This window comes from Triturus cristatus, chromosome 6, assembly GCF_964204655.1.
Source record: "Triturus cristatus chromosome 6, aTriCri1.1, whole genome shotgun sequence".
In the NCBI taxonomy this organism is placed as follows: domain Eukaryota; kingdom Metazoa; phylum Chordata; class Amphibia; order Caudata; family Salamandridae; genus Triturus; species Triturus cristatus.
In genome coordinates this window covers 1,461,722,206-1,461,747,210 of record NC_140589.1, presented here as the reverse complement: position 1 = coordinate 1,461,747,210, position 25,005 = coordinate 1,461,722,206, and positions in this window count along the sequence as shown.

Sequence of the window (25,005 nt, the reverse complement as noted above, 5' to 3'; positions counted from 1 at the left end):
CAGGACACGATGGCAAGGCAGGGTAGCACTTATCAATCGCCAAATTATGTTCTCTATTCGCTACCTCTATTGCTTTTTCAGTTTCGTTGACATGCAACTGCCTAGCAGACTGCATTAAAGTCAACCCTTTCTCTTTCTGTTCCTTCTTCATTTTTCTAATTTCTCTCTGTCTAACTTCTTTACGCCAAAAGCGAAAAGAATCGAACATTGCCGGCCGGGCTTTCTTTTTAAACAACTTCACTTCTAGATTGTCTAGAATTTTAGTTTCAAAGCTACCATGTGATGGCCAACTAAGGACACCATCTTTCCTGGTGTAACTGACCCACACTCCATTATAAGTGATGGGACCCACACCATGTTTACAATAGAGCTCATATGTAGGAGTTCCGATCGGAGGAACCGGACACGAGTCCTCCAACCGGGAATCCCTGTTGCAACTTAACCAGGACAGGAAACAATTACTACGGCTAGTCATTACAAACTAAAGACAAATTCTAACCAAAATGCGCAAAGAACTTAGGCCTACCAAATGAACCGATACCAAACCAAAGATTATCTTAACAAGAGCAACCAATGATAATCTACAAATCCAAAATGAACGTACCCAGAGAGCAAAAGGATTATCCGAACAAGAGCAACCAGTGATAAATCCTTACAAGAGCAACTAAGAGCAATCAAACTGGGCGCGACCCACTTAATACTTAACTGAAATGTCGAAGACGTCACCAAGGAGAACCCGCCTACGTCTCGCCGTACTAAGGTCTGCACCTCGGGTCCAAGACAGGGCGACAGTCAGGGCAGCGGTCCTCTGTAGCCGTCTGGGAGCGGGAACCTTCGTGGAAGAGATCGGCGGGCCACTTTTACGACATACAGGGATCGATGAAGCGGGGTACCCCCCTCCGGAATCTTCACACGAAGCTCCTCGAAATCTTCAGGCTTTGGACCGGTACCGGTTGACGTCGCCCCACGTTGGGCGCCAAATGAGGTTCTGGACTTTTCTAGAGTCCAGAGGTGTCAGGGAAACAACACCCAAAAGACCCCTGAGTTCCTTCCTGCCTTGGTGCACAAATAAACAGAGACACAGGCTTCTCGATGGTGGCGTCAGAGACCAAGGTTTATTTACTGCAGGGACACAGAAGTCGTAGGAACCACACAAAGGCAGAATCTAGGAGACTGTTCGAATTGTACAAAGTGGGTCGCTCCTTAAATACACCAACTGTGTCCTCAGGCAGCATTGCAAAAAAAATATCTTTCATGCCTAGCCCGGTATCCCAAACAAACAATAAACATATACCAAACGATAATTATTTGTAAGTTTCCAGTGTTCGATCAAGTCTTCATGTCAGTTTTCCATTCTTCGACCGATCCTCCCCATCATAAAAATTGTATCCTCCCCATAGTAAAAGCCCAAGAGGAGAGGAGCGGAGCCAGGTGTAAAAGATTGATAAGTAGGATTAGAGATGCTTGTGGGTCATAAACGGGCATGGCTACTGTCTTCGGCCTCCTAATCGTGATCAGGCCAACGAACACAAGAACCAGTATAGCATGGTTGGCCTCAGGCAAGGGAGGTAGCTTCTGCCTAGTCACGCAGCATCAGCTTCCTTGGACTAAAGCTTACGTGTCCTTAACAAGGTGACTCAGCCAGGGTCATTGCTTGTCCATTGACTATGTGAGGGCAAGAAACAAAATGGATGCCGTATCTAAGATGGATGCCATGAATTTACAACAGAATGCCCTACTTCTCAGTGAATCCATGCTCGGCCCACAGCGAAAACACTGTCACCTACTAAATGGATCATTTACGGTTCACTGGTACCAAAATCGTGTCAGTACTACGATACCGAACACACAGGTTCGGATCGCTACAGAACCTCAAAGATAAGGTGGCTGTTCATGGATCTTATATTGGGGTATAAAGAGTTCCATAGTTTGGCTATTTAAACAGAGAAGGATGTGCCACCCATGGTGTTTTTTCTTGTATCTTGGGATTTTGAGGCGAGGTGCCACTCTAGAGCGGAGGTTCCTTTGTTGAATGTGTTTGGTGATTTTATTCCTGATGAAGAGCGGTCCCATTCCATGTATCTCTTTGTGGGTGATACAAAGCAGCTTGAATTAGGATCTTCTGGCAACCGGTAACCAGTGCAGGGCCTTCAAGGTAGGGTAGATGTGGTATAAATTCAGTGGTAGCAGTTACATATTCTACATGCAAGTTGAGATGCGATTCAAAAGATTTGGGAGGCTTGGGTAAAATGGCTAGGACTACAAGTACTGGCTTTGTGATGTAAATGCAGGAATAGACGAAGAGTATGCATAATGACGAGGAATGTATGGGTACTAAATAATTATAAAACCGTTCATGAGGTGCTCAGATACCTCAAAATGGGAAAGGGGTTTTCCAGGAGCTTCATCTCAATGTTCCAGAACATAGGCAAATGGCAAAAAATATAATTGTATTACTGCTGACGCTCTACTTACTCCCCAGGTTTTCCAATATGGAGTGACAGTGAGGTTCCCCTTTAAAAAACGTTTGGCGTTCCAGGAACCGGAGGGCTGATATGTAGTGATCTATGGTGTCTTGGAAGGACAGGAGCTATGTCTCCTACATGTATATGCTCCTAATGTGCCCGATATATTGTTTCTTCCCAGGTTGTTGGCGGTATCTGCCACTTGGTTGACCTGCTCATGAGATGGCCAGGGGATTTCAACAGAAGAATAGGTGGTGCACCAGCAGAAATCCTCTTCCGCCGGTTGGTACATCTAAAGCTGATGGAGGGTGACTGTACAGTAGCCTTGCTCGTTACCGAGAAAGATTTAGATACAGTGGATTTGTAATTTATGTTTTGAGTCTTTGAAAGGTATAATTGTGGCTCCTGCGTACTGAGATGGATTAGGTTATCATACGTATGACCATAAACATAATATCGGACAAGCAGATGCTTGGACATGGCACACTTCAGGGTTGACCATAGTGATATCTGCCGCTCTTGTTTCTCTCAGCATGATGAGATACTGTACGATGCAGAGGGAAATGCAAACATGTGCCATAAATGTCAATGTCTTTCATTATTGTATCTCAGTGAGCCCTTATTGGAGTAAATTCATACTGGTCAAAGTCCTACTTATTCCAGGGGAAACACAAGCTAATAGGAATCTGGCGGTGATTCTGAGTCCTTTCCAGGGCAGACGGGGGATTTAAGATATGTGGGCATACAGCTGGCACATGACACCGAAACCTATATAAAGCTGACTTTTGGACACATGATATCAGACATTCGGAACTCGGTCACTTTCTAGTCAAAGTTCATCTCTCTCTTTTATCAACACACCAGTGGCGGCTGGCAGCTACTGAGGGTGGGGAGGGGGGCGGGCAAACAAAAGAAAACAAAATTAAAAAACACTGACCGAATGCTGACGACGACGTCCTTTTCTCTCCGACCTCGTCTCCTCATACTGCAGTGCAGGCCCCAGCAAACTCTCTCAAACAATCCTGGCCTGCTCACGTACTGTTAACCAGCATGTTAGCAGTGCCCTGATTGGTGGAAGCGGCCTCTCTGCGTTCCCAAGGTTACTGGATGCCTGCACTTGCTCTCCACCTAGCTATCTTAAGACAGCTGGGTTGAGAGGTTTAAAGTGTGCATGTGTGGCTGGCCGTCTCAAGACGACTGGCCAAAGACACATGCGCCCTTTCAACAAGTGCAACGGCAGCCCTCTGCCCACCCCTCCACCCTGCTCACTCAGCAGGCCCCGCCCCATCCTAACACTCGGTATGATAAAATATAAAATGCTAATCAATTACCACTTAATTTATTATCTCTGGCACTTTGGGGGGCTCATAAGTGGTACGACGCTTCTCCGCTCCAATGGAGGAGCCGCCCCCGCAACACATTGGCATTAATAAAGAAGGTAGTGTTTTCCCGCTGCTTAATGTGTTTCAAAAGGTATTCTGTCTGTTATCAGGAACTAGATAGCTTATGATCGTCATTGATGTAGGTCGGTACATGTCCTAGAGTCAAGCACACAAAACCTGCTGTATGAAAAGTGCGGGTTAGCAGTACCAGATCTAGAGTTTTATTAGCCTGCATCCCAACTGCAACACCTCCCTGAATGGTTAAATCAAACACCAAATAGAGCGGAATTAGCTGAGCGGAAGCCATGCTAACATGGATCCTACATATCAGTTTCAAGCCACAGTTATAAGCTCAAGGGAAGACCTATATATAGGAATATGGGTGACTCAATGTATATTGAAGAAAACAACTTTTGCGCTATAAGCACCTCTGTGGAGACTGAAAAATTTTCGTAAGTTATGTCTTGAGGCTAAACCAGCTAGTTGAGTGGAAAATGGGTTCAATTCAATGGGTGGCATATATGACGAAGGCAAGCTACGCCTTTGGACAAAGGCACAACATGTGCAGTGGTTCATCACCTATTATAGGTTAGATTGTACAAAGCAGCCAGTGACACATAGCAAGCGTTTCCCGATACGCCCCTGAAATCTGAAATAATGTAAGGAATTATGGGGCTTATTTCCAAGACCCTTGCACCGCTGGTGCGTCACTTTTAATACGGGAAAAAGTGACACCCTTGCAGTGCAAGGGGCTTGTAAATAAGCCCCTATGTGTCTTTAGTGCAGGGTGGGCGCCAATGCCGGACTGGGAACCAAAACCGGCCCTGGGAAACTGCTCGGCTGCCCCCCAAGGGAGAGAAGGGGGTTGCGGCCGAGCTGTGTCGGACGATTTTGTTACAGGGGGGCGATATTGCCGGCCCCCGTTAACAAAAACGTCCCACCAGGACTCAAAACTGGCCCCCGCCCTGGTGGGCACCCATTGTCCTTCATATACAAGCCACTACTCGGATGTAGGACTAATACAACTCTGACAAAAAACAAGAAAGGTACTGTCATCTGCAAATCACTGATTAGGATGGAAACCTGAGGTACAAAAAAACCTCTACAAATAACACCAGACTTTGCCTCATACGTATAAATATATAACTTACCTTAGCCCCCAAGATCCTCCATAAAACATATCTGATAGGTGCAGGAAGATTTCCAAGGGACACAATAGACGAAATGTATCTGCTGCACTAGATTTGCAGAGGTGACTGGTCCTGCCTGCAGCAAGCAGTAGGCAGTATGATAAATATGAATCTCCAAGAAAGGATTTTAGACCTGCACCCAAACCCTTTGAAAAAAACTGTAAGATATCATTTTTGTGCTCTGGGCCTCTCATTTGTAAAAAGAAGTATCACAATTCACTCGCTGTAGGGGAAGGGCCCTGTATTTGAAGTGTGAAGGCTGAAATAGATGTTTGCTGGTCAAAAGAGCTCCGCTTGTCCACGGTCAAGGCTTAGCCTGAGTGAACCCTAAGCTTATTGTCTAATTAGTGGATAGACTGCATCCTTAATACTGCTAATGATGATTTAAAACTTTTATGTTTATAACAGTAATAAAATATATTAATATAAAAAGTTAATTCTCCATAGCTCTTACTTAAAATATGGCTGACGTGCTTCTCTCATTCTGTCATGAAGCTTTTCAAGGCTTTTATAAAGTCTTACACCATCAAAGTTCTCTTTTTGTGATATGCACCCATACATGTATTGTAGGTGTGGCCAGCACAGGTAAGAGCGGTGGGGGGTGGTGTGTTGTGGGGCGGTGGGGTGGTGTGGGATCAGGGTGGGGGGAAGTCGACAGGGTAGGTAAAATAAAATGAAAAAACATCAATAAAACCACTTACCTTGTTGGTAGCGCAAGGTAAGTGGTTTTATTTATTTATTTTACCTATCCCGTCATCTGTCGACTTCCCCCCCACCCCCGCTCTTACCTGTGGCTGCCGCGCGTGATGTATTGGCTATTGGTGTGATTCCGTTCTGTATGGCTGTACCTGGACACTGAAATCTAGATTTCTTCTAGGTTTCTTGTAGAACTAGTATTGTCACAGCACGGATTCTCAGTATAGACCTGCCCAGTTACCACCCTGTGTCCAAGAGCACCAGATCTCGCAGCGGCAGCTGATTGCTCTCCCTTATTTTCTGTAAGACAGGAAAACACATTGGTTTACTGAGGAATATAAAGCTTATTGAAGAATATGAAAAAACAGCAAAGAATTATACAAGAGTGTATAAAGTGATTAAAAACATTCAGAATTCTCGGACATAACTGTTGTAGAAATGCCATTAATTACCGCACATATACATGTATCTGTACTAAATGCAGAAACAAAAATAAGTGCTGGCATAGCCAATAGGTCTCGCCTTTGGGACCTTATAAGTGCTGAGCCATGCAGCACCTTATCCTGAGTGCTGGGCCTCCAAGGATTAAAGAGCAATTTCACAACCATCTAAACGCAGGCATTGGCGTTGATGAGGCATTGCTTGGGTTCACCGTTCCTAGGGAGCAAGAACGACATAATAAAGCGCATCAACGCCTTGTCTGGGTAGTAAGCGCAAGATAATTCCAATATAATACAGTTACCAAGAAAAACACTGCGGATAGCTTTGTCTTACATACAACTTTTTCATTTTGTTTTCAAGAATTCAAAACTTTGGAATGTGTTACCTTTGGAATTACATAATGATGTGTAGTGCAATTCTCCAGACGTAGCATTATTTTGCCAGCAGTTCTTCAATGGCATAAAACCACCTCCAAGGTGTTGCAGTCTCCCAACTTGAGGCGCCCGATGATATTCTTCCCAAAATGTGCTGTGGCTAAATTGGGATGTTACTTAGCCCAAAGTCACACCTGAGGTCAGCGTAGACGACTCCGTTCATGAACAGCCTCAGTCTCAGGCATTCCCCCCTCTCAGGGCAACTACAGGAAAACAAGCGAGAACAAGTGCATGCACATGCAGCTTCCTATGCAACAGTACAACGTGCAAGGCAAGTGAGGAGAAAGCCCAAGGGGCCTGCGTTGGCGACCACGAAGAAGTATTAGGGATTCCTTGTTCAGTAGAGGTAAAAAAAAAATTGAATTGGAGTGTGGGTGCAAGGGAGAGCACGAAAAAGCAAGACATTACCATTATACATATTGTAAAGATTAACACAGAGCAATTTATGTGTTTAATAGAATGAAAACCTTTAGATTGAATCTAATTGGAATAAGCAGTTTACGCTTCAGGAAACAAGGGCCGAGTAACAGCATAATGCTCATACAAATGAACAAACGGCCACCTCTTCCCCGCTTTTCGCCTGCCATGCCAGGAAGCAGTAAAAAGCAACAGCACAAACAGCGGGGCCACTTGCACGTTGCTACACTGCAGACACAGAACATACTTAGGCCCCTACTATAAACAGTGTAGCTACAATAATAGTACTTGTGCCAGGGTGTGTGAGCACAGAAAAATACAATAATGGCACAAGGATTGCAGTTAGTGTGCACACACAGCACTGCGGGACACCACAACCTAGTATTGCACACAGATTATGTAGACACAGTGTTTGTATAGCAGCTAGAGTAAACACATACTTGAATTGCGCCTGTAGCACCCACACTGTCATTCCAAAGCACCAAACTATGTGCGAACTGGCCCTGAAGGTACTGGAGCGTTTTACACTTGCACCAGTTATATTACACAAGGATATAAACATTTCTTGGTAGACATAGGGAGATTGAAGAACAGCAAAAACTCTCGCCATTGTCTGCGGCACTGCCCTAAAGGCTTCTTTGGATTAGTCACTCGGAAAGTCCCCGGGCCAGACCGAAGGAGATGGAAGTTAACAAAAGGAAGCAGTGGAGGAAAGTGCACCACACTGGAGCAACATCTCCCATATGGTGCAGAAAAGTAGAGACTGGGGACCGTGAGCAGTTACACCACCGATGGGAGGAGGTGCTCTTAAGAGAAAATCTAGAGCCAAGCAGAAAACTCTTTTAAAGCGTCTGCTCCCCCTATACACATTCACTGAATGGAATGTGACACAATGCTCCATTGGAAACTTTTTAGACCCTCCAGCTAGGGGTGGTTTTGAGGGACTCGCTAAAAAGGTCATTCTAGTCATGTCATTGATTGAGCATCACAGATTTGCACTTTCACAAGCGAGCAGCGCTGAGTCGAGGTGAGAGCGGAAAGGGAAGTGGGTGATCGTGTTGGGAAAGCTAATAAACACAACCATCCTAAAACAGGAGCAGAGGCAAAAGAAAAAGTAGTGCGCCCAAACTAACATAAATGTCCAGAAGTGTATGCATCCATGTAACAGAGCCAGTCTCCAGGGCGGGAACAAAACAGCCAAAAGGCGTGACAAATGTAAACTATTCACCAAAAAAACAAAGGAATTTCGAAAGGCAGAGGAAGGAACCAATTAAAAGCGATGGGAGTGCTGAAAGCCCATAAAGAAGATACAGCATGCCTCGAGAGACAGCGCATGCGCTGCCAGGGCTCAGCCTAATGACATAGTGCTAGAAAAATCTTCCTAGCCAATTTACAGCATATCATACATCTGGAGGGGAGGGTGACTCTAGAGAGAACAATACCTTCAAATGACAACAAGCAAATGAGTGAGCACTACAATGCTATAGAAACATCAGTACCAAAGAACTGTAGTATGTGTTAAAGCAATATCATAAAATATTGTCAGTAGTTGGGACACAGGGAAGTTTAGGATAGTGTCAACAACACTAGTTTCTATTCACTATTATTTGCTTCAGGGAGGAAACAGCCCATTATAGAATACATCCTCCTCTCCCCATTTTTTACTAATAACAACTATAGGGAATATTAAAATTTAGTTTCTACACAGCGAGGTATTTTTTAACTCACTGCATTTCTTCTGACCCTTCCACTCTTACACCAACACATAGTATCACCTCACTAGTAAGTGCTCCCACGTCTTCGTCGGTCACAGCACGCCCGTCACGCAGCGGGGTGGGAAGATCCCGATGATGAAGCATGTCACCAAGGGACCTTTTGGTGGGTGAGGGTTATTTTAACAAAACATTCTGTTTTCATATACATCCTTAGGAAAACCTACAGTCTTCTAGACACTCACTTTAGAACCAATATTGGAAGGATAGCATTTTTCTACAAGTAAAGTGTGGACTTTCTTTGTTTTTTCACTATTTTTTTCCATTTAATTTCATTCTGATTCTCTCCCTTAACATGCTGCGCACAGAGTGACACTCTGAAAATCCATTGACTGCCATGCCTTCCTCTTTGCAATCACAATTGATAAATGTTGATATAAAGATTTGGCCTTGTGATTCACAAAATTGGAGGACTACGGGCATCATTATGAGTAGACACTTTATTCAGATGGGTCTGGTAACATAAGTTACCAGTCTCATCGAATTTATGAAATTTTTACTTTCACTGTAACATATGGATGAAAGTCCACACCAAAAGAAGGCATCAATTCCTCAGGTAATTCTTTGTTCCTTAGTGGCCCTTCAGGGGCTAACTTTCCACGGGATGGATTTTCTCCACCCCAGATTTAATGGTACCCTTGGAATCAGTAACTCCAGGGTTTTGGAATCAGCAGCACATTTATAGGTGGAGAAACAGAATATCGTGTCCAAAATATCGTCTGCAAAAATATTGCCCAGTTGAAGTAAATATTAGAAAATAAGGGTAAATGATATTGAAGATAAACTATTTATGACATTACATTTCGGTACATGATGTTGTGAAACACTGTCCATTTTTGCCTCTCACAATTAGGGCCAAAGTGTTTTGTTAACTTTTCTGGAATTCTCTGCCATGAATTTGGTGGGATGTCAACTGCGCTGTTTGGCTCTATGGGTGCAATCGATGGCATGGCCAACTGCCGTTTTGCCTCTGACCAGGTGGGCGTAAAGGGTATTTATTTGTGCCACTGTAAAGCAGTGTGCATACACCTCTTCACAGTGCTATTTATGTGTGCACATGCTTGTGCGGTGTTATTTGGCCATAGTAGCTCCTCAGTGTTTGTAGTCCTGTTCCAGTCAGACATTATCATCGTGGATGCTCAGAATTGGCTATGTGTTAAATGATGTCTATCATTTTTGTGTGTCAATGGAGGTAGAATTGGTGTGTTTTTTGTGCCTTAACCACTGGTACATTAGCACAAATACCCACCTTGCCATGCCTCATTGACCTTTTGCTCTTTTCCATTTATTTAATTGCATTGGGTGCGTTTGTACACTTTTAGGACCTGATTACGTGTATAGGTAGTAATCATCACTAGGGGTGGGCGGATTTTTGAGTGGTCGCGGTACGCAAAGCTCCGCGAAACGGTAAAGAATCTCCGCGAGCACGCAGAAATTCCACAAATTTGCGGAATTGCTTGTTCGATGTGTTTTTTTCCTGTTCGTGAACGCTGTTTGCGTGCTCGGGGGGAAATATCTCGCGAACGCGCATTTTGAGAATGCGAACATGCAAAAAATTCCGTGAAGCCACGGAACACAGAATTCCGCGAATTCTGCAAATTCCACGAGCGGAACGGAATTTATCGCCCAGGCCTAATCATCACACGATAAATAACGATACCATGGGCTATGTTATTTATTGAGTGCAATAAATACCACCTGTTATGAGCTGTTGGGGAATAGCATACAGCTTTTGATGTTTAACGCACCAAAATCTGCATGATACGGTAAATACCGCATAGTTTTCCCCCGTTAAATTTTGACAGGTTTGACCTGTCGAAATTTTAACTAACGTTGAGTTATTTAAAGCACTCAATAATGCAGTAAATAACTAGCAACTCGTATTTCCGATCCACGTGTAAACAGGGGTTAATGCAAACGGGTCGGAATATTCTGACCACCTTGTAATCAGAGCCCTAAAGTTTTAGCAATGACTATTTTTAAGATTATGCATTCCCTTCAGCCTTGGTTTTACAACTTACTTGATCACAATGTAGCCAGATCTTAGATTTACAGTTGGATTGGGGCCCTTGGGTGACATGCTACAGATGCTGCCCTTCCAACGGCAGCTGTTTTCTAAGGGCGGTTCTACCCCTGCTGGGGTTGGAACCAGGGAGGGGAGGGGTGGGGGGGCTTGGGGGTGGGGTCAAATCATTAAAAAAAACTTACAGGCAGACAGGGATGAGTTTAACGAGCTACCAGAGACTATATCAGTTCAACTCTTTTTTTCTTTTTCTTCTTTTATTTTATTTTTCACATTTCTTATTATTACCATTTTTTGGGCAACTAACATGAATTGTATCAGGGTAGTCGGAGCCGGCGTTATGTCCTTTACTTATTATAATGTATGATATAAAATGTTTAACCTGGAATGTTTCGGGTTTGAATAGTAAGAATAAAAGACTTTTGATTACGGAAGAACTAAAACTACATAACCCTCATATTGCTCTCCTCACTGAAACACATATATTGGGCAAAGATAGCAAATTACTGAATCAACTGGGCTATGACACTTTGATAGGATCGAATTTTACACAACCTACAAGAGGCGTGGCTATTCTTAAGGATAAACGTTTCAAGATTGAAACACTACAGACCCTATGTGATAAAGAGGGTAGATGGGCGATTGCTCAGATTAATTTTGAGAGCCATAAATATGTCTTTTGTGTAATCTATGGCTCAAACACAGATGAACCGAAGATTTTCGACCAGCTGAATACCAAACTCTTGGGCTGGGAGGGAGAGCTCATAATTATGGGGGATTTTAATTGCATTATGGATTATAAAATTGACACAACCAGACCCGGTAGCTTTCAACGGATGCGCAAGACCAGATTATCCATTTTAGATCTTTGCCGCATCCATAATATTAAAGACGCCTGGCGATATTTATACCCAAATCAACCGGGCTATACTTATTATTCAGCACCCCACAAACTATGTTCAAGATTAGACATGGTACTGATTGGGGATAATCTATTAAAGAGCTCTAACCTGGTTTTATGCCCTCAAATCTCTTCGGATCATAATCCAATAATTCTTACAATAACTACTTCACACACAAGGACCCCGCCCAGACCGTTCTCTTTCCCTAGATACCTGACCACAGACCCACAGTATGTGATGCAACTTAAATCTCATCTTATAGATTTTATGGATATCAACATTGACTCTACAGCTTGTGGCATCGTCTGGGATGCTTGCAAAGCAAGTATCAGGGGATTCACCCAAGCCTACACGATCAGACAAAACTTGGAACGTAGAAAGGCTAACTCTTTGCTTATAACCAACATAACCAACCAAGAGGAATTACTAGCCTCTGCACTCCGACTAAAACTATCAACAACAACTGAAATAGGCCTGAAACTTGGACTCCTAAAAAATGAAATCAAAACAAAATTCATACAGAAGTGCAGCACTAAGATCCATAAATTTAAAATAACACAATATGAGGGTGGCGATAAAATTGGCAAAATCTTGGCCTATAAAGTCGCTGAAGATAGAGCTAGCACTGTAATTACAAGTATACGGCGGAGCGACAATAAAAGCTATAACCAGTCTCAAGATATAGTAGGACAATTTGCTGATTACTATAAGAATTTATACACCCCAGAAAGCACTCCTAATCCAGATGCAATTCGGTGCTATGTGGACAAATATATAACAAACTCACAGACTATATCTGGAACAGATGCATTGTCCAATAATATTACATTGGCAGAATTACATCAAGCCATAGCTCTCCTACCCGTTGGGAAAGCGGCAGGGGAAGACTCAATACCATTAGAGTTATATAAAGTATGTTTAGCTGAGCTTGAACCCCTATTCTTGAAGGTACTGCAATCTGCTGGCCTTAATGGCAAAACCCCTAAATCATGGAATAGGGCTAAAATAATTTTCTTCTTGAAGAAAGATAAACCTAAGGAGGAGAGAGGGTCATATCGACCCATCTCTCTTATTAACGTTGACGCAAAAATATTTGCAAAAATATTGGCTATAAGATTATCCCCTATACTACTTAAGATTATCAATCCACAGCAACATGGGTTTATATCCGGTAGAGACACCACTATGCACGTAAATATGGCTATAACGGCATTCGACGTAGCGGAGATAGAGACCACCCCACTCGGCATGATACTATTAGACGCTGAGAAGGCATTTGACCGAGTGGGATGGGACTACCTCTGGTGCGTCTTATCTAAAATGGGGTTTGGGGGACAATTCTTGCGGGGTATACAGGCCCTTTACGATAACCCTACTGCCTATGTTTGTTACGCGGGTTTGATCTCCCCTGACTTCCCAATACGCCGTGGCACCCGTCAGGGTTGCCCTCTCTCACCTCTTTTGTTTGCTCTCTCACTTGAACCTTTTTTATCCGCTTTACAGTCTCAAGCCCAAATTGTACCTTTTAGCTCTGGCTCAAAAACATTAAAAATAACAGCATATGCCGATGATATCGCCATCTATACACAAGATATTGTGATGGCACTCCAAAGTATTGTATCTGAGGCTGGGAAATTTGGGAATATCTCAGGGTATAAACTTAATGTACAAAAGACTCAGGTTATTTCTAATTATACCCCAAATTCGACCGTTCCCGAAATTTGCAAAAGCGCTACATATTTAGGTGTAAAACTAACGGCCAAAATCCAGGAAATTAATAATATAAACTACAAAGCATTAATCAAATCCACTACCTTACTCTTAAAAAAATGGCACAGACTACCCCTGAATTTAATAGGAAGAATTAATCTTATTAAGATGACGATATTGCCTAAATTTTTATATCTTTTTCGATCTATACCACTTAATTTAAATAATAAGTTCTTTAAAGAGCTGGACGGTATATTCAGCAGATTTATTTGGAGCTATAAAAAGGCGAGAAGGTCGATAAAACTTCTTACAAATAATACGAATTTGGGAGGGCTGAATTTCCCTGATTTTAAGTTGTATTTTTGGTCTGCTTTTGTTTTACGTATTCGATCACTACTCACTAAAGAAGGAACACTCCCCTTTCATACTCTTATGCTAAAACAAGATTCAAACATGTTTCTGCTTCGTGCTAACGATCCAAACTACTTCAAAAGAGTCAAATTTAAGACCGCCAAAGACATAATAAAGATATGGGGTAACATCTCAAACTACTGTAAAATAACTTATTTCCATCAAATGATGCCGCTATGGGGTAACCCGGGTTTACCGGGTATCTTTAACGACAACTCTACTTATAGTTGGTCTAGGAAGGGTATCAATGCATTAGGGGATCTATATGGCACCCATGGGTTCATAGAATTTAATACTCTTAAACTATTATTTGATCTTCCTGAAACTATGAGATTCAAACACATGCAACTGCACGACTATCTGATTAATAAAAAACAAATCTCAGCGGTTACAGACAACGAAATTTGGTCCTGTCTATACTCTGGGAAAACTAAATCAATTATAAGAGATACTTATCACGTTTTATCTTGTTATAAATCAAACGACTGTTTTAAGTTAGCAGATAAATGGGGCAGGTTATTAGGTTTAAAAATTACAGCTAGAGAAATAGGGAGCTCCATGTCAAACATTAATAAACTTGTTCGCTCTTCAAGCTTAAGGCTTCAACAGTTTAGAACGAGCTGTATGTTATACTATACCCCCGAAATAATATCTAAATGGTCTTCTAATAATAATTCTTTCAGTGATCGAACTAAATGCCCAAAATGTTCAACTGAGGCCGCCGACTTGATACACATGTTGTTTTCGTGTCCTACCCTAAAGGATTATTGGGGGGACATTCAGAAGGTTCTAAAAATCAAACATATCCAAACACCCATATTCACCGCTGCTTCAGTTTTGCTTGATATATATCCTAATCCAATTCCACAAGCCGCGTTGACCTCAATACTTATGTCATGTGCTAAACTAACCGTGGCAAGAGCCTGGATATGCACCGATCCACCCACGGTTTGGGACTGGTGGGCGTTGGTTACCGAGATCTACACCATGGAGTCAGCTTTAGCTCGGCTAAGAGGGAGCCGTTCCTTAAATAAACACGAAAAAAACTGGGGAACCTTTATAGAATAAGATGGTCTTTATTATCTTACTAATTCTCCCCTTTTTTTTTTTTTTTTCTTATCCTTTTTGTCCCTTCCCGTGTTTATAGTTTAGTTTTGCTATTTAGCGCTGAGAATATATTATAATTTTCTATATTATAATTTTCTTGATTATAGACGTTAACTGATGTAAGTATTCATATGTGGTTTTTTTTCCTGTCAGCCTGTTCAATAAAAAATTTAGAAAATGTTGCAGAATTTATGGGTGAGTGCTGAATCCCTAACACCCATGATCGATTGCTGTCTCAATTTGATAATACAGTTTAGAAACATTGTCAGAATCCTGTTCAGAGGGCCACAGGGTGAGCTGTGCCCAACCATGGGGATTGAGGTCTTTTACTCCAGAAGTCCTGGGACTTGACCTACTTCGATCATGAGCATCTGAGCCTAGTACCCCTTCAGCACTTGGATCTCAGTTGTAGAGGGGGTTTCAAGCATTCCAAGGCTTCTCAGAGGAGGTTGACACAGGGGGGGATGGCGAATGCAGGCTCACAACTCAATAACAGCAATAAATGATTGTCCAGTCAAATACTTCCTTTTATGACAAAAGTAGAAATCCATATACGAGCACAAATTGAAATACGGCATTCACAAACAAGGCACACAGATAACCGAGGTCGCAGCTTCGGTGCATCTATAGCTGGTTCCTGAGTTCCACTACACCCTCTCACTAACGGTAGTGGTTACTCCCCATTAATATAGGCAACATTCAGGTTAAGTCCCACTAGTAGTCTGGGTCTCAGGAGTCCCACTCTGAGCCTAATTAAAGTCAAAAGTGTTCCAGTGCCGAAGCGCTGCATTGCAGGCAATTTTTCAGGGGCCCTCTAGCCAGTTAAACATTCTTACTTGCACCAGAAGGACATGCACGACTTGATTCTCCGAATGGACCCCACTCTTGGACGATGAAACTGCAGCAGCTGTCTCCAGGGAGTACTGCACATCGGAATTAAAGGGGCAGCGGTCAGGGTGCCCTTGAGTTACTCACTTGCGGCCTGCAGGGGCGGGCAGCGGCCAAATGTCCTCAGCACTTCTCCGGTGCTGGTATATTTCCTTGGGTCTTCCCTAATTTGGGGAGAGGAATTGGATACTCTTTGTGCAGATCCTCAGTTGAGTATCCGGCCTGCACAGGTTACCACAGCCTCTTCTACTCACCAACAATCTCAACCAGACCACACTGTTTGCCTTTTTCCCTGTGGCCCCACCTGGCATATGGCGTCACCGTCCTCACTTCAACCCAAAGGATATGGTCCAATCTTCACGGCAGCCCCACCTGGCATACGAGCTACCAAGTTCACTCCGCACACAGGATACAGTCCGATCGGCACATCAGTAATCTTCATGATGGCCCCACCTGGCATATGGGCACTGCAACTTCACACTGCCCACAGGCTATGACCTGATAAGTGCAGAAGCAATCTCCTCACACCTTGCTTCAGAGATCCAATTAACAGGATCTCACACTGGACCTCGACCACTCCAGAGCGCTCCTCTTCCTCACAGGCACACTGGTCTTGGCAAGCAGGCAGGCACATGTGTCCAGGGGCAGGTGGTCTCCAGTCCTGGTCACAAGCAGAAGTCTTGCAGCGCTTCTCCTCGCACAACCGGAATGGCTGGTTGACAGTTGACAGTTTTGGGGGCCTCGAGCTCCGATTCTTTTAGTCTGTTTCTAGACACCAAAAGTGATTTAGGGTCCAAGTCTTTGAAGTTGGGGATCTACTTCCCTGTTGAAGTGCCCTCTCCTCTGCCCTGTCCTTCCTCCTGAACGCAGTCTGTCACAGCGGAAGTGACTCCAAATTTGATAGCTCCACAACACAGGCCATGGGAGTGATTAGGGGTTCATAACTGGATATCAGTTACAGTGATATCTCTATCAAAAGGGTATGCTAGGGCCTCAGCCCTACTCTTTATGATTCTCTTATCAGCCACATCTCCATCCTGAGATGTGCCCAAGCCTCTTTCCAGTGACCTCTCTCTGAATCAAAGAGCACCCTTTGAAGTGGTCTGAAGAGTCTGGCTCTCCCTTCCTCCAGTGTGTCCCACCCAGCTCACAGGAATGCAACAATCCACAAATCTGTCTGGGGGATAGCTTAATCTCCTCATGCTCCTCCAGTTAATCCTGGGTCTCCCAAAATGGAACTCAGAATCTTCCATGGGTTGTACATTTCACAAGCAAACATACACTCAGCACATGCATTTTATCGATGCACTGTACAGCACTATAGCTTCCATTTAACATTTAATTCACAGGCACACATACACCCAATACATGCATATAACACACATGCATTGTCCAGCACTGCATCATTCAGGCATTATACCCTTCACAGGCACACATGCACCCAGCCCATGTATATAACACACATGCAGTGCGGAGCACTATATACCAATGCCATGTAGGCCAAGGGTGAGTTAAGCTCACAGCAGCAGAACAGTTATGCTGCCACCACTGCTCTTGTGCTGCTTAACTCCTGGTAAAGGCAGTTCCTTTTTCACCACTATGAGGGTAGCACTTTAGACTCCTCTCCTGGTCCAAACAGACAACGATCAATGAGACAGGCCTATGTCATGGCACAAACGCATGATCCATGCTCGCCCATGACAACAAAAATCAGCCCCAGGGATCCGGACATCATTGCATTTGGGGACACTCAGTGCAGGGGTACAAGTACATCAACATGCAAGGGTCTTTTCTGTCCCAGTAGACCATGTTTTAAACCGATCTGTTTCTCTAAACCAGTGTTAAAGTACGGACCGTGGGCTGCATGCGGCCCTCCTGACAGTGTCATCTCAATGATCTTGGGGGCCCAGGCAAGGCATACTTTAAGGGCCGATGTTTGGAACAGATTTGCATTTTTCCCATTTTCTGCTGATTGAAGCCCCATGGTGCCAAATAATATTGACACAAAAATATAGTAAAGGTTGAGATGGAGAAATAAACATGTGAGATAGAGAGAACATTCCCATTCCCAGGGGGGCCCTCAGAAGGTGAGGGCCTTGGGCAATTGCCCACATTGCCCATGCCTTAAAACATCTCTGTCTCCGGACCTTTACATGTGGACACCTGGCCAACAGCAGCACTGGGCTGCCGTTTGCTCCACTGAGCACTAACATTAAAAAGATGTTAAATAAACAGGCAAACATTTATTCAAAGGATAATTGAAGATAAAGAAAGTAAGTAGCTAGGACGCCCTGCAAGCGTAACTTTAGGAACACCTTTATTTTAAAAGCCATTTGCAACAGACGAAGAAATATGATAAAGTCTCTTCAAAATTAAAAAAGTGTATGCAGTTGATTAACATGCACCTTAGTACATAATATCAGTGCCTTGACGATTATGTTTTTTAAGCTCATCAAGTAGGAGGTTTTTGATAGTTTTCAAACATGAATTTAGAAATGTTCTTGTATCTCCCCATCCTGACAACAATGTCAATAGTGAACTAAGAGACAAGTCAGTTATATGACAAGACAGGGGCCCCTAACTGTCATCTTAAATTCAGTTTTTTCATTCAGAAGGCGCCATGACGCCCGATGGGGCAAGCGAACGCTTTACGAAACTTTTTAACATAACATAACATAACATATGCACCTTTGGGTCGACAGGGGTGCTATCATTCAAAAATAACATTATAGTTTATTAAATCAAACATAGAAGATTTTATGCGGCACATGTTCTGAAGTCATGTTTTTCGAGGTCCTCTTTTATATGATAATGAAGAAAATGGAGGGAAAGTGACATAAAAGAATCGCATAGGATTACACAATTTGGTCCAGAGGCAAAGCCAGGATTGATCCCAGGTTTTCTGGTTTCACATTCTGCAATTCAGCCACTATACGTTTATGCTTTGCTTCTCCTACAGCTATCTTACCCCCACCTCTAACCACCACCTTGTTGGGATCAGTGTGGCCCTCGGTCACACCACAGACCAAACGTTTTGGCTCCTGGGAAAATGTTTTTAAGTACCCATGCTCTAAATCAAAAGTTAGGTATTCTCAGAAGATGCCTAACTCAAGCCACACCCCTGCTGCTCCCAGTCAAAAGACGGAAGGAAAAATAACCCTTTCTGTAATACCAAGCATCCAAGACCCCCCTTTTAATTTAGAGAAACAAATTGGTAGGGTAGGTAAAAATTATCTATGGTTCTGTGGTTAGGCTCACGTTGCAAGGACTGGGAAGAGAAAGACAGATGAGGAGGGAAGGGTTAGTGCTAGGGTTCAGTGTAGTGTTAAGTTTAATGTAATAGTTAGTGTTAAAGTAAGTTGAGGAAAAGGTGGATCAACTTCTTTTTAATCTAAAGTTCTGTGTCTTTGTTTATGTGCACCTTGTTCCTATTTGTACTCTGAGTATTTAGGTGCATGGCCTAACTACCAAGGTTCCCAGGTCCATGCATAATGTGCTGCTCCAGTCGAGGTTTTTTCTTTGAATTCATGTACTTGTAGTCCTGTTTTATGATATAATAAACATGACTACAAGAATTCAAAGTAAACCCCTGGATTGGAGTAGCACATCACACATGGATCTAGGTAACTGGGCAGGGCTGCATGTATGACTATCGGTATGTGTGTTTTGGGTCTTTGTGCTGTGTGTGCATGTACTATAAAAATGCTAAATCTACTGGCTTTGGCAGTGTTACTTGAGTTCAAAATCCCTTAAAAAAACGAAGATAAGAGGCGTTTGACAAAAAAGGTACAGTTTGTTTAATTATACATTACGGCCAGGAGAACAGTTACAAGCACAAGGTCTGAGGCCTGTCTCAATTTAAAACAGTATGAGTCCTTCTTTTATACAAAACATGATGGGTTATAAAAGTTTCTGGCGTACCATATATGGTGAGCAATGTTGATTGCTAACTGTGGTAACTAATTATCTAATGGTTACCACAGGTGGGCCTCGCCCTCGCGTTGACACAATGTGGCCAGTGGATAACGTGTCCAGATGTCCGTTATGGGGAGCGCGTGATCACTGTGTGTGCTAGATCCTGATTGGCTATGTGTTCCTAACTCACGTGGCATCTGACTTTTTATGGTGTTTTAGGAGCGCGCTTACTCCCTCAGGCCATGTGTGTTTTATTGGGGAATCTCCCTTGACACTTGTAATGTCGCTGCGCCTATCCATGAGATTGATCAAGAGATTCCTGCCCGATCGTTTGCCTGCCAGCTACGCACCATCCCAACTGTGACCTATCAATCAGCAATCCTGGACCTGGTCTCAGAATCAGCTTGACTACATATTTGTGAGTTGAGGTTGATGTGGTGTTAACAACGGACTATTATGTTATTAAGGATGAGATTTAATTTTCATCGATAAAAGCATTGATTTCCATTTTAACATTCCCCTTTTAGGTAATTCTTCAACTACACTACCTAACTCATGCATTTTGACAGTTACTTATTTTTGTGCCTGTTGCTCCTTATGCTCGCTTTTGACAACAACTGCCTTCCTATTTACCTGCATTCTTACCAGTTTGAGGACTGCGTTTTTACAGCAGATGATCCCCAATTGTATAACCCCACATACTAATAGCAACATAATGATAACTGGCAACAGTGATTTACACAAACCGGATATCCATCATGGGAGCCTTGAGAACCAATTTGAAAACCACTTCTGCTCAGGGGCACCTCTTTCTTCGCGTATGTTTCCTCGTAGATTATGAAGTGCTTGAATGGCAAGCGTCAGTGTCTCATTGCCTATGTCATTCCCTGGGATTAACATCCAGCAAGCTGCTTTGATCTTGGCACAGACCCCTCCCTTGATTGCGGTTACTAAGTCCAGTATATATTGGTGCTGCATTACCATGAGGCTGATTGCTTGCATTTCTTCTTTGATAGATTTGAGGCTGAGCTCAGTGCTGTTCATCATTTTGAGCATCTCCCACAGGGTTATTTGAAACCAACGGGCATTAGCTTTTGATTGCAGGGTGAAGAAGGGTATCGACCCCCTTACCCCAGCTATGCTTCCATGAACAGTCTGAATTCTTCTGGAATGTCTTTGAATTGTGCCCTGCCAAAATAGTCCACAGCTTTCCTTTCACAAGGTTGGTGCGGCAAGGTTGTCTTTTTCCTTAACGGGTGCTGGAACAAGTATGATAGCTCTTCTCCAGGAAAGACCAAGGTCAGTGTGTGGATGGTGACCAGCGAGCACAGTCCCCTCCATCCGCTGAACAGGCTTAGTGTAGGCGTGCTCGCCACACTGCCAGGAGTAGTCCATCAGCGCGGAGGTGCCCCGATGCATATCCAGAATATATAATATCATAATATCACTCTGCAGTTAACATTCATGCCTATCCGAGCTGTTCTCTTTGCTCTGAAGCATAAGGAATAAAGTGTTTGTGTCCGTACAATCAGAGTTTGCCCTTTCCCCTCTAATCAAGTGTATCCACCCACCTCAATGTCCCATATTTCCTGACATGGGATGGCCATGCTTTCATTTAACCCTCCTCCATGTGACCAATTCACCTTTGAACCCAGAGTTGGACGGCCCGACAGAGGAATTCCATGTCGGGAGACAATTTGTTGTTTAAGACCACTCTGGTTACACTAAGAGTCACTCTTGGTCCACTGATAGAAGCAGGAGCAGATGTTTTTGTGCACTGAATTGGGGGGTTTGCCACCTCCAAAACTCTTTTCTCTGGGAAATATTCGGGCCATGTGATATCTTCCCCTATGTGGCCCTTCCTACGCATCCTGTCCAGCTTGGTTTGGATATCAGTGGGTTCAGTTAGAATGTGTAAAGCTGTTGGGTTGGTGTCATATCATGTTATTTTTACAAATGTCCTGTCTTGTTCTATCTTGTTGAGTTGGATCGTGATCTTTATTCTTCTTAGGTAGAGGTGTATAAGGCAATTTGCTTTCTCTGGGCTACTTCTTGGGATAAGTCAAGCCTGTCTGCACCTATAGCATGTGGAATTAATGAACAGACATAACATGACCTAGCTGATGATTGAGAGACGACTGTGGTCATGTGCTGGTGCCATGTGTAATGCAGAGGAGGTGGGTTGCAGTGCATGTGGGATGCTGGTGTTCTGTTTTGTGTAATTGTAGGTAACTTATGAGAGTTCCCTATGCAGGTGCTGGAGTTCCCTTTTAGGGAACTTCTTTTGACTCTACAGTTCCTCTGTAGTACTCAAGCGTGGGACTATCCATAGTGAACTGATTGTACTTACCCATATAAATATACATAAGTTTTGTTGCGACGCTGCAGTTCTAGGTATGGTTCTCGTAGGAGTTGTATGCGCCCCAACGGTGGCTGTGCTCCTTCTGATCAGTTCATGAACATTCGCAGTTTTTAGTTCTAGGGTGATATTGCCATGGAAGAGCTTGACTGCACGTTGGCCGTGGATGTTAAGCAGACCCCTCACTGAGGGCCCATGATTTTTCCCTCCTTCCATTTGGTCCTTTTTTTCCTTGGGTCATGAAGGGTTGATAACAAGTCAGCACTGGTGCACTTAGTTGTTCTTGTGGCTATCTGTTTTTGAATATGAACTTTGCTGACTGTTAATTCAGATTAGTTACATATGCTCTGGTCTCAATGGTTTCAGAGAAACTGTATTTTACTATAGGGGTGTGATCTCATCAACCTACTAGTCACGATCTGGTGAGATATCAGAAGGTGACCCCTGTTGGATATGTCTTTCAGTGATTGGGGAGTAAGGGTGATCACTATAAATATTATTTACGAGACAGATCTTAATTTGTTAAATCATTGAGCCCCCCTGCCCCATTATCCCAATAGGGTGTTTTCAGATCTTTTCTGACAGTTTTGGCTGTGGCTGTTTAAATCAGTGTTAGGTATGTTGTGGAGTGGTTCCATGAGTTCAGGGAGGGATCGGATTGTGGCTTTTAACAGGGGGTTCTATGGACATCACTAGTTTTTTCAAAAATGTCTTGCCTGGTATGTGCATAAGAGCACGGTTGTTGTGCGGCCCCTTCCTGAGACTATTTTTCTGCTGGGGGCTACCTGTTTTGATATTACCACCAGTTGCACTTCATGTGAGTTGAGTGGGTTGTGCACGGAAATGTGGGAAGAGAGGGCGTGTTGCTGTTTGGTAATGCTGGTGCTCGCAACGTCTCCCAGGAACAGATTTTTTATATTTGCGCACCTCCCTGTTCCCGGCATGTGGTGTGCTACATGACCCTCCCTTGTGGCATCAAACACATGGCTTTGGCTGATCTCGACCCCGCCATTTTATCTGGAATCTTCTTCCTGGCTAATTTTGGGAGGTTTTTCTTTTAGTTTGGGCGTTTCCTTGAGGCGCACAATTCATTGTTTCCCTTGCCCCGCGGAGAGGGTCAGAGGCTGCTGGGTGCCCCCGTTCCCCTCCATACTGCCCAATGGGTTTGGAAGTCAGGTCCAACTGTTTTCCTGAATTGTGCCTGCATGGTTCCAGCAGTGTGAATGGACTATGCTTGGAATGGAGGTGAGCCTGGAAGTGCGTTCCATCTGACTGAAGAAGGATAGAGACTTGGAAGCCTCTGCCCCTTGCACACACCCCCCTCGGACCACACCCCGCTTTCTATCAGCGTTTCTGGTAGACCCGCTGTTGCTATCTTTTGAATAGGGTATCTTGAGATCCTCAAATTAAACGCAGTTGTTAATTTCCTAATGAAATTGTTTCTCAGCTTGTCGATCTCCGGCAGGGGGAAAGGTTGAGTGAAGTCTCAACTGAAGTTTTGAACTCATCATCACGCTGAGGCCTCTTTTCTTATTGACTCTTGCATGTGGGGGCTGTGGAGATTTAATGTCTTATCATCCCAGGCGCAAGAAGAATATTGTTCCCATCACCGAGGATGGCTTCGTTCATATCTGAAAGAGAGGCTTCAATTGATTCAGAGGCTTCTAGAACATTTGTGTGCGCTATCGGGACTACATGCCATGATGGAACTGTAAAGCATGGACATGATGCCCGAAAATGGGTACCTTCTGGCTTGGTGATTGGAATGCGTCTCATTAGACTTTGGCTGGGTGGCATGGGTGTCTGATTTTGAAGCATTTTTCTAGATGCTGTCCATCCCCCTCCTCAGACTGCCCTGCCCCTGGGGTGTGGCCAGTGAACTCTGCCCTGGGGGATCAGCGGCAGATTGGGGCCTTAGTTCTCTAGGATCCTTAGGCAACCTAATGATTATGTGCTCCCACGGATCACCATATCAATGCCAAACTTAGTGTGGACAGCCAATGGACATAGCACACAGCAGGCCAGAACTCCTGGACTCAAGTAAAATATTTGGACACCCAATTCTGTCTGTTAGTCCTTTCTGATCTGATACAATTTTTTGGGAGTGGTGGTAGGGCGATGCTTGTTGTCTTTATCATCTGTGGTGAACTACTGGAGGTTAAGTCGCAGGGATTATTATTACCTTTCTCCATTTACTGGGTGGTCTACTTTACTGTGAATGTCGGCTCTGTGGTTGCGTGAAGGGGCTACCTCCCCACACTGTCACCCCTCCTTGCCGGGGTTGTGGCCCCGGTCCTTGCTGTGTTGGATTCCTTATCTGTGGTTGCTGCTGCCATGTACTCGCCCAACTACTTTATCCCTGCTGCGGTTGTGTGGCTAACGACGTACCTTCCTGCGACTGAGTTTATGATATTCTCTGATAACCCTGTGCTTGGTACTGAGGAGGAAGGTTAACCATATCCTGTCACATTGGGTTTTGAGGCAGCTGGCCCTGATTCTCTAACCTCTGCTGCTTTTGCTGCTCATGGTATTCCTTTGTCCGGCATGCCGCTACCAGGTGACCCCCACCTATGGCAATAGAGGCACTCTCTAATGTCTGATTGAGGCCAGCCTCCCTGACCTCTACTACCATAACCTGTTTGTGGCCTACCTGTTTGGAACCCTCCAAAGCTTTGCAGTGGAGCCCCCATTGTGACTGGTGCCATCTGCACAGCTGCGACCATAGCTACTTCCTCGAGGGAAGTCTTTTTCAACTTATACTGCGCTCATTTTGCTGTGTCTGTTTGGGTCTGCTCTTTCTTCTCTCTATCCTTTTTAGGCTTTTTCATATGGTATTGGAGTATATGAACTTGTAGTTCCTGTCAGGGTTTGGTATCTAAACCAACTATGATGC